Source organism: Elephantulus edwardii, unplaced genomic scaffold, assembly GCF_000299155.1.
Source record: "Elephantulus edwardii isolate Elephantulus edwardi_28Jun2011 unplaced genomic scaffold, EleEdw1.0 scaffold00554, whole genome shotgun sequence".
Classification (NCBI taxonomy): Eukaryota; Metazoa; Chordata; class Mammalia; order Macroscelidea; family Macroscelididae; genus Elephantulus; species Elephantulus edwardii.
Window position 1 is genome coordinate 71,476 of NW_006400304.1, and position 8,757 is coordinate 80,232.

Below are 8,757 nucleotides of genomic sequence, written 5' to 3' on the forward strand. Positions count from 1 at the left end.
ATACCTAATCACATATCTCTTTTAAACAGTTTTCTCCCTCCTCTGTTTCAGTGCAGTATACATTATTGAATCCATCTTACTCAGTCTCTCCCCAAGCCCAAGGTCAGTCCCGTTCTACAACAGCGGCGCCATGCAATATTTGTCCTTTTGTGACTGGGATATTTCACTCAGCATAATGTTCTCCAGAGTCAACCATTTGGAATAACATTGCATGAGTTCCTTGTTTTTCAATGCAGCATATTATTATTCTATTGTGCGAATATACCACAGCTTCTCTAGCCATTCGTTTGTTGATGGGAATGATATACTATTTACAATGGGGACATTTATAGGTTTTCTATTCTGTGTGGTCTCAAAAAAACCTTGAGCTGTCAATGACATTTTCTCAGAAAGGAGATTTATAAACTTCCTTGCCTCTGTTCAGCTGTTGGTGTCTATTTAAGGTGTCCCTCCAAATGAAACCCTTTTTCACAGAAAGGACATTTCTTTTTTAAAATTTTATTATTTTTGTGTGCGTGTACCATCAAATCAGATCTGACTGGTACAGGAGGAGATTGTCCCTCCTTCCCCGGCAAAGCATCTGGTGGATTCGAACCGTTTGGCTCTGGGATTGTAGTTGCAGCTCCTTGCCACTGGGCCACCAGAGCTCCCCAGAAAGGACATTTCTATTTCTCTCCTGTGTGGACCCACTGGTTTGTATTTAAGGAGGACTTGTGGACAAAACTCTTCACAGAAAAGTCACTTATAGAGTTTCTCTCCTGTGTTTGAGCTGCTGGTGTCTAATAAATGTTGAAATGTCAGTGAAACTTTTCTCACAGAGAAAACACTTACAAGATTTCTTTCCTATGTGGAACTGTTGATGTCTTTTAAGTAGGACCCATAAGTGAAACTCTTTTCACAAATGAGACATTTATAGAGTTTCTCTCCTATGAAGATTTTTTTCATGGTGGCACAATCCAGAAAATTCCCTGAATCCTTTCTCACACTGATCACACGTGCAAGGCTTCTCCTCTGTGTGTAGTCTCTGATCCTTCACAAAGTCTGAACTCCATAGAAAGGCTTTCTTTCAGATGGCACACTGAAATCTGTCCCTTCAGTATGAGTTCTCTGATGAAACACAACCTGAGAATTCCTATAGAAGATTTTCCCACACTCTCTGCAGATGAGGAGCTTCTGGATTGTGTGAGGTCTCAGCTGATCCTTCTGGGGGACCTCTTGCTTCTGCTTGAGGCACAGCACATTCAGGTCTCTTGGGTGAGAATCAGGTAAATGATGGTCTAGTGGTTTCCCAGAATTGCTTTCCTGAGTAGAAAGCTGCCATCCTCTCTCTGCACCTTGGAGGTATTCCTGTATCTTAGGGAGATAATAGCCTTCTCCAAAGCATCTTTGTTCATTCCCATCAAAGAAGCCATTCAAAGAATCTTAATGAGAGGCTCGCAGTCCCAACAAGTTTCCAATTTTAAGTTCTCTTTGCCATTCTCTTGTCTCTTACTATTCACCTTTATATGCCAACTAATGTGCACCATAATCAACACCACAGATCAAAGGCATCAATTCTTTTATCATCCCTAGTCATTGTCCAGCTCTCTGATGCATAGCAAGTGCTTGCAAAGACTATGGCATGTGTCAGGCACACCTTAGTCTTCAGACTGACATCACTGCATTTCAGTACTTTAGAGAGGTCTCTAACCACAGACTTTCCCATCGCAATATGTCTTTTCATTTCCTAGCTGCTGGTGTCAAGAGTGTTGATTGTGGAGCCAAGCAAACCACATTGTGAACAATCTCAATCTCTCCACCATCAATCATGATTCTGCCAATCGACCCAGTGGTGAGAATCTTTGTTTTCTTGATATTGAGCCTCAAACCATACTGAAGACTGCAGTCCCTGGCCTTCCACAGCAAGTACTTCAGGTGCTTCTCAGTTTCAGCAAGCAGGGTTGTGTCATCTGCATAACACAGATTGTTGATTCTTCCTCCAATTCTGATGCTACATTTGTCCTCATAGAGCCCAGCCTCCCAGATAATCTGTTCTGCATAAAGACTGAAAAGGAATGGAGACTGGATATAGCCCTAGCATACACTTTTCCCAATTTTGAACCATGCAGTGTTTCCTTGCTCTGTTCTGATGACTGTTTCCTGGTCCAAATATAGGTTTCACATTAACACAATCAAGTTTTCTAGATTCCCATTCTTCTCAGTGTTAGCCACTGTTTGTTGTGATCGACACAGTCAAATGCCTTTGTGTAATCAATCAAAGATAGGCATTCTTCTGGTACTCCTTGCTTGCAGCAAGAACCATTTAACATTAGCTACAATATCCCTAGTACCACAACCCCTTCTAAACCCAGCCTGCACTTCTGGTGGCTCTCTGCTGATGTGCTGTTCCAGTCTTTTTTGGATAATCTTCAGCAGAATCTTGCTTGCATGTGATATTAATGATATTGTTCGATAATTTCCACACTCTGTGGGATAATCTTTCTTTGGAATTGGAACAAATATAGATCTCTTCCAGTCAGTTGGCCAAATGTTTGTTCTCCAGATTTCTTGGGACAACTTGGTGAGCACACCTAGGGCAGTATCTGTTAATGGAAATATGTCAATTGATATACCATCAATTCCTGGGGCATTATTCTTAGCCAATTCTTTCAAAGCAGTCTGAACTTCTTCCTTCATCACCATAGGTTCTTGCTCATATGTTGTTTCATTAATTTCTTCTGTGTCTGTCAATTCCTTTTGGTATAATGACTCTGTATACTCTTTGCATCTTCTTTTAATACTTGCAGGATTACTCAATATTCTACCCAAAGCATCCTTAAATATTGCAACTCAAGGCCTGAATTTCCTCTTCAGTTCCTTGAGCTTAAGAAATGCTGAACGAATTCAGCCCCTTTGATTTTCTGACTTCAGCTCTTTGCACATTTCATTATAATACTTTACTTTGTCTTGTCATACAGCCTTTTGAAATCTCCTATTCAATAGGAGACTTCATTTTTTGTAATGTCTTTGTCTAGTTTTGATATTAGAGTTATGCTTGCTTCATAGAATGACTCTGAGGATGTTTCTTCTTTTCTATTTTTTAAATTTTTATTAATTTTAATGAAAGTTTACAGAGACTTTTGATTTCCATTCATTCATTGTTGCACTTTTCTCCCTACCCAACCTCATTTCCACTTTGCTCTTCTCTTTGAAAACTAAAATTTTTTCATTGTTATACAATCCCTCCTCCCAAGTCCACTCCACTATGCAGCCTTCATTCTGGAGTCCTGTCATGACAATAATAATCATATATTCCTTTTAAACAGTTCTCTACCTCATCTGTTTCAATGCAGTATATATAATTTATCCCATCTTTCTCAGTATCCCCCCAAACCCAATGTCAGTCCCATTTTAGAACAGTGGCACTACGCAGTATTTGTCCTTTTGTGACTGAGATATTTCACTCAGCATAGTGTCCTCCAGAGTCACCCATTTTGAATAATATTGCATGAGTTCCTTGTTTTTCAATGCAGCATTGTATTCCATTGTGTGAATATATCACAGCTTCTCTGTCCATTCATTTGTTGATGGGCATTTAGGTTGTTTCCAAATCCTTGCTATTGTGAACAAAGCCGCGATAAACATGGATGTGCATCTATCTGCTTGAGTGAAGGTTATGGTTTCTTTGGGGTATATTCCCAGTAGAGGAATTGCTGGTTCAAATCGTATTCTATTTGCAACTTTTTTAGAAAGTGCCATACTTCCTTCCATAGAAATTTGACTGGAATTTATTATACTTTGTATCTGAATGTTTGTTAGAATTCATCCATGAATTCTTGACCAAGACTTTTTTTGTGGGATAGTCTTTTTAAGACCTGCTTGATTTCTTTTTTTGTGATGAGTCTGTTCAAGTGTTTTACATCTGTTCATGTAAATATGGATAAGGTGTGAGTTTCTAGAAATATGTCCACTTCCTCTAGATTTCCAAATTTATCAGAGTATAACTTTTTATAATATTCCATTACTATAAATTTCATTTCAGCTGGTTCTACTGTGATGTCACCTCTTCGTTTCTTATTCAAGTTATTTGTGTCATCTCTTTCTCTTCTTTTGTTTACTTTGCTAATGATTTGTCTGTGTCATTGATCCTTTTGAAAGACCAGCTCCTGGTCTTGTTTATGGTTTACAATTGTTTTTCTGAATTCTAGCTCATTGAGTTCAGCTCTTGTCCTTATCATTTCCTTTATACTAAAGGTTGTGGGTGTAGAGTGTTGTTCTTTTTCTATTTGATTTCTAAAAAAAATAAAATGGAGTTGACAAAATTGGAAAACTATCTGCAAAACACTTATGCAAGGTTCACACCTCACATCATACACAAAAGCCAACTCAAGGTGTATCAGGACCTGGGATTAAAACCATAGACTATAAACCTCATCAAAGAAAAACTAGGAGCAACTCTATAAATCCTAATCTACAGCATGAACGGACTTCCAAGCATAATGAAAAACCTACAACCAGGAGAGAATAAAATGGATGAATGAGACTTTCTAAGAAGCAAATCCCTATGCACATTAAAAAAACCCACTCCAACAGGACAAAAAGGAAACCCACAGACTGGGGGGAAATATTTGGCAAGGATGTATGAACTGCATTGGGAAAATCCGTGGTCATGTACCTCTCCAAAGTGCTGAAGAGCAACAATGTCAGTCTAGATACAAAGGTGTGCCTAATCCAGGCCATGGTCTTCTCAATTACTTGTTATGCTTCAGAGAGTTGGACAATGACTAAGGATGACAGAAGAAGAATAGATGCCTTTGAGTTGTGGTGCTAGAGAAGAGTCTTGAACCTACCAAGAACTGCCAAGAAAACAAATAGATCTGTCTTGGAGAGGGTGAAACCAAGTGTCTCCTTGGAGTTTAGGATTTTGAAGCTCCACCTCACTTTGGGCATGTGGCTAGCAGAGATCAGTCCTTGCAGAAGGACATCATGCCTTGGAAGGGTGGATGGAGCGCATGAGAGGAAGACCCAGTTGAGATAGATTGATACAGTAACCGGTGCAATGGGAATTGATGTGTCAGAATTAGTGAAACTGGCTCAGGACAGGGAAGGGTTCAGAGCTGCTCTACATATAGTCGCTATATGTCACAGGCAACTCAATGGCACATTACAATAAAATGCTATGACAGGTTTGGAAGCAGGAGGGCACCCATTTCCTAAATAACATGCCTTCAGAAACTCTATGAACTTTGATAAATGTTGACAGTTGTAAAGGGGCTTCAGGCCTTTTGTTCATAGGATTACTATGAGTTGTGCCTGACTCAAAGGCAATCAACAATAACAACCTTATAGAATACTCCAGCAACTCAAAAAGAGAAAGGTGGTTGTTTCCGGTTTTCGGCTCCTGTGCGAGGAGGCTCCAGGTGGCTTGAACAGTTTAACTGAAAACATGGATATCAGACCAAATCATACAATTTATATCAACAATATGAACGACAAAATTAAAAAAGAAGAATTGAAGAGGTCTTTGTATGCCCTATTTTCTCAGTTTGGCCATGTGGTAGATATTGTGGCTTTAAAGACCATGAAGATGAGGGGACAGGCTTTTGTTATATTTAAAGAACTTGGCTCATCCACAAACGCTTTGAGACAGTTACAGGGATTTCCATTTTATGGCAAACCAATGCGAATCCAATACGCAAAAACAGATTCCGATATAATTTCTAAAATGCGTGGAACTTTTGCTGACAAAGAGAAAAAGAAAGCAAAAACTATGGAACAGGCTGCAGCAGCCACAAACAAAAAAACCTGGTCAGGGAACACCAAATTCAGCTACTACTCAAGGAAATTCAATACCAAGTCCTCAGGTCCCTGATTACCCTCTAAACTATATTTTATTCCTTAATAATTTACCAGAAGAAACTAATGAGATGATGTTATCCATGCTGTTTAATCAGTTCCCTGGATTTAAGGAAGTGCGCTTGGTACCTGGCAGGCGTGACATCGCATTTGTTGAGTTTGAAAACGGCGGACAAGCTGGTGCCGCTCGGGATGCTTTGCAGGGATTTAAGATCACACCATCTCACGCCATGAAGATCACTTATGCCAAGAAATAACACTTGGGGGAGTCTTCCTTAAAGGACTTGAATTTATTTATATTTGTTTTGATAACTCTGGACAGGCCATTTTATAGTTGAGAGCAAGGGACATATTGAAAGTAAACTTTGTGGAAATACTTAGATAATTACCTTGTGTTTCTTAAGCTCTGGTGAGGCTTAAAGTATGAAGGCCTTAATTTTGTACAATAAACTTTTCTTTGTATTCCGAAAAAAAAAAGAGAAAGGTAAATAACCCAATCACAAAATGGGCACAAGATACAAATTGACACTTCATGAAAGAAGAAGTTCACGTGGCCAACAAACACATGAAGAAATGTTCAAAATATTTTTTTTAAAAAAGAAATGTTCAAAATATTGAAACTTTCTGATAAAGAATTCAAAAGAATGATGGTTCAGTACCTTCAAAAGAAAGGTATAAGAACCCATCAAAAAAATCAGTCACTAAGGGACAAATACTGCATAATGCCACTGTTATAAAACAGTACTGACATGGGGGTTAGGGTAAACTAAGAAAAGAGGGGATAAAAAATGTACACTGCATTGAAGCATATGCGGGAAAGAACTGTTTAAAAGGAATATATGATTAGGCGAGGTGAGGAGGAAATTGTGCAATAATGAGGGAATTTTTTTCAAAGAGAAAAGCTAATGGGGGGATAGAGAGGAAAATGTACAATGAAAGAATGGAAATCCAAGTACTCTATAAACTGTCATTAAAATCTCAATTAAAACGTAAAAAAAATACAAGACCAAGTAGATAAAATGAATGGGGAATTAGAAGCAATACAAAACTAGCAAATTGAAATTCAGAATTAAGACCAAAATTTTAGAAAAAGGTAACCCAATAGAAAAACAAAAGAATAGGATTGGAGAAATGGAACACAGAATTTGGGAAATAGAGGACAATTCTCAATATTAATGTATTAAAGGAACAATTTAAGTTGTGGGATGACATCAAGGATATCACCAATGAAAAAAGCAAAACGTCATTATAAAGACAGGAAAGAAAGGCTGAAATGGATGCCAGAAGAGATTCTGAAACTTGCTCTTCCATGTAGCAAAGTCAAAACAAAGAGAAACAATTAAGTAAAAGAGCTAAACAGAAGGTTTCAAGGGGCAACTCAAGAAGAGAAGTCAATGTATTATAACAAAATGCACAAATATCTGGAGTTAGAAAACCAAAAGGAAGAACACCCTCTCTACATTTCTCAAGCTCAACGAACTGAAGAGCAAATACAAGGCTCTAGTTGGAATACTGAGGGATTCTATGGGCAAAATCTTGAATGATGCATGAAGTATCAAAAGAAGATGAAAGAACACAGAGTCCTTTTAGCAAAAAGAATTAGTGATGCTGAACAATTTCAGGAAGTAGCATATGATTAAAAGCCAATAGTAGCAAAAAAAGAGGTCCAAGGTGCAATGAAGTCTGTTTTTGTTATTGTTATGTATCATTGAATCAGAATTAACTCATACCAGACCATTCAGCAGGCTTTCAGAGGCAATAAATCGCATAGGAGGAGATTTCCCATCTTTGCCCTACAGTACAACTGGAGGATTTGAACTGCATGCCTTTGGATTAGCACTGCAACTTGTTATCACTACACCACCAGAGCTGCCCAAGTAAGTGCCAAAAAATAAGGCTCGAGGAATTGATAGAATATCAATTGAAGTCTTTCAACAAATAAATGCAGCCTTAAATGTGCTTACCAAATGGGTGAAGAGATTTGGAAAATAGCTACCTAGCCAACTGACTGGAAAAAAAATAATTTTGTTCCCATTCTTTAAAATGGTGATACAAAAGGATAGAAATGATCAAACAAAATCATTGATACCACATGCAAGTAAAATCTTGCTGAAGATTATTAAAAAATGGCTGGAACAGTATATTGATAGGGAACTACCAGAAAATTCAAGCTGAACTTAGAGGAGGCTGTGGCACCAAGGATATCATTGCTGATGTCTGATGGGTCTTGACCATAAGCAGACAATATAATAAAGATATTTACTTTATTTTATTGACTATGCAAAAGCATTTGACTGCATAGACCATAACAAATTATGGATAACATTAAGGAAAATTAGTATTCCAGAGCATTTTCTTATGTTTATTCAAAGCCTATACATAGAACAAGAAACAGTTGTTCAAACAGAACAAAGGAAAATTACATGATTTAAAACTCAGAAAAGATATCCTGTGGAAATCTGAAAAGATAAGGTAAGAGTGGGCAGAGATCAATAGTGATTAATTTTATAAGATAAAATGTATGGAATGATTGTATGAAACATAATGTGAATTAAAAAGTAAAAAAACCCACACATATGCATTAGGGTTGTATCCTTGCTCCCTACCTATTCATACTGAATGCATAATTTGAAAAGCTGGACAGTATGAAAAAGAACATGGCATCAGGATTAAAGAAAGACTCAAACATGTCATAAAAACATTTACAACAACGAGTACTGGTCCAGATGACTTTTCTGGTGAATTCTACCAACTATAGAAAAGACAGCATACTGTCAATCTCAAAAGACTAATTGCGCTGGGAAAATCTGCTGTCAGGAATCTCTCCAGAGTGCTGAGAAGCAACAATGTCAGTCTAAAAACTGAAGTGCTCCTGATCCAGGTTATGGTCTTCACAATTACTTGCTATGCATCAAAGAGCTG

General features: G+C 37.8%; 1 pseudogene; it reads left to right on the forward strand.

The window, feature by feature from the left end:
* The first annotated feature begins 5,425 nt into the window (after nucleotides 1–5,425).
* On the forward strand, nucleotides 5,426–6,092 carry LOC102873385 (annotated as a pseudogene).
* The last annotated feature ends 2,665 nt before the right edge of the window (nucleotides 6,093–8,757 follow it).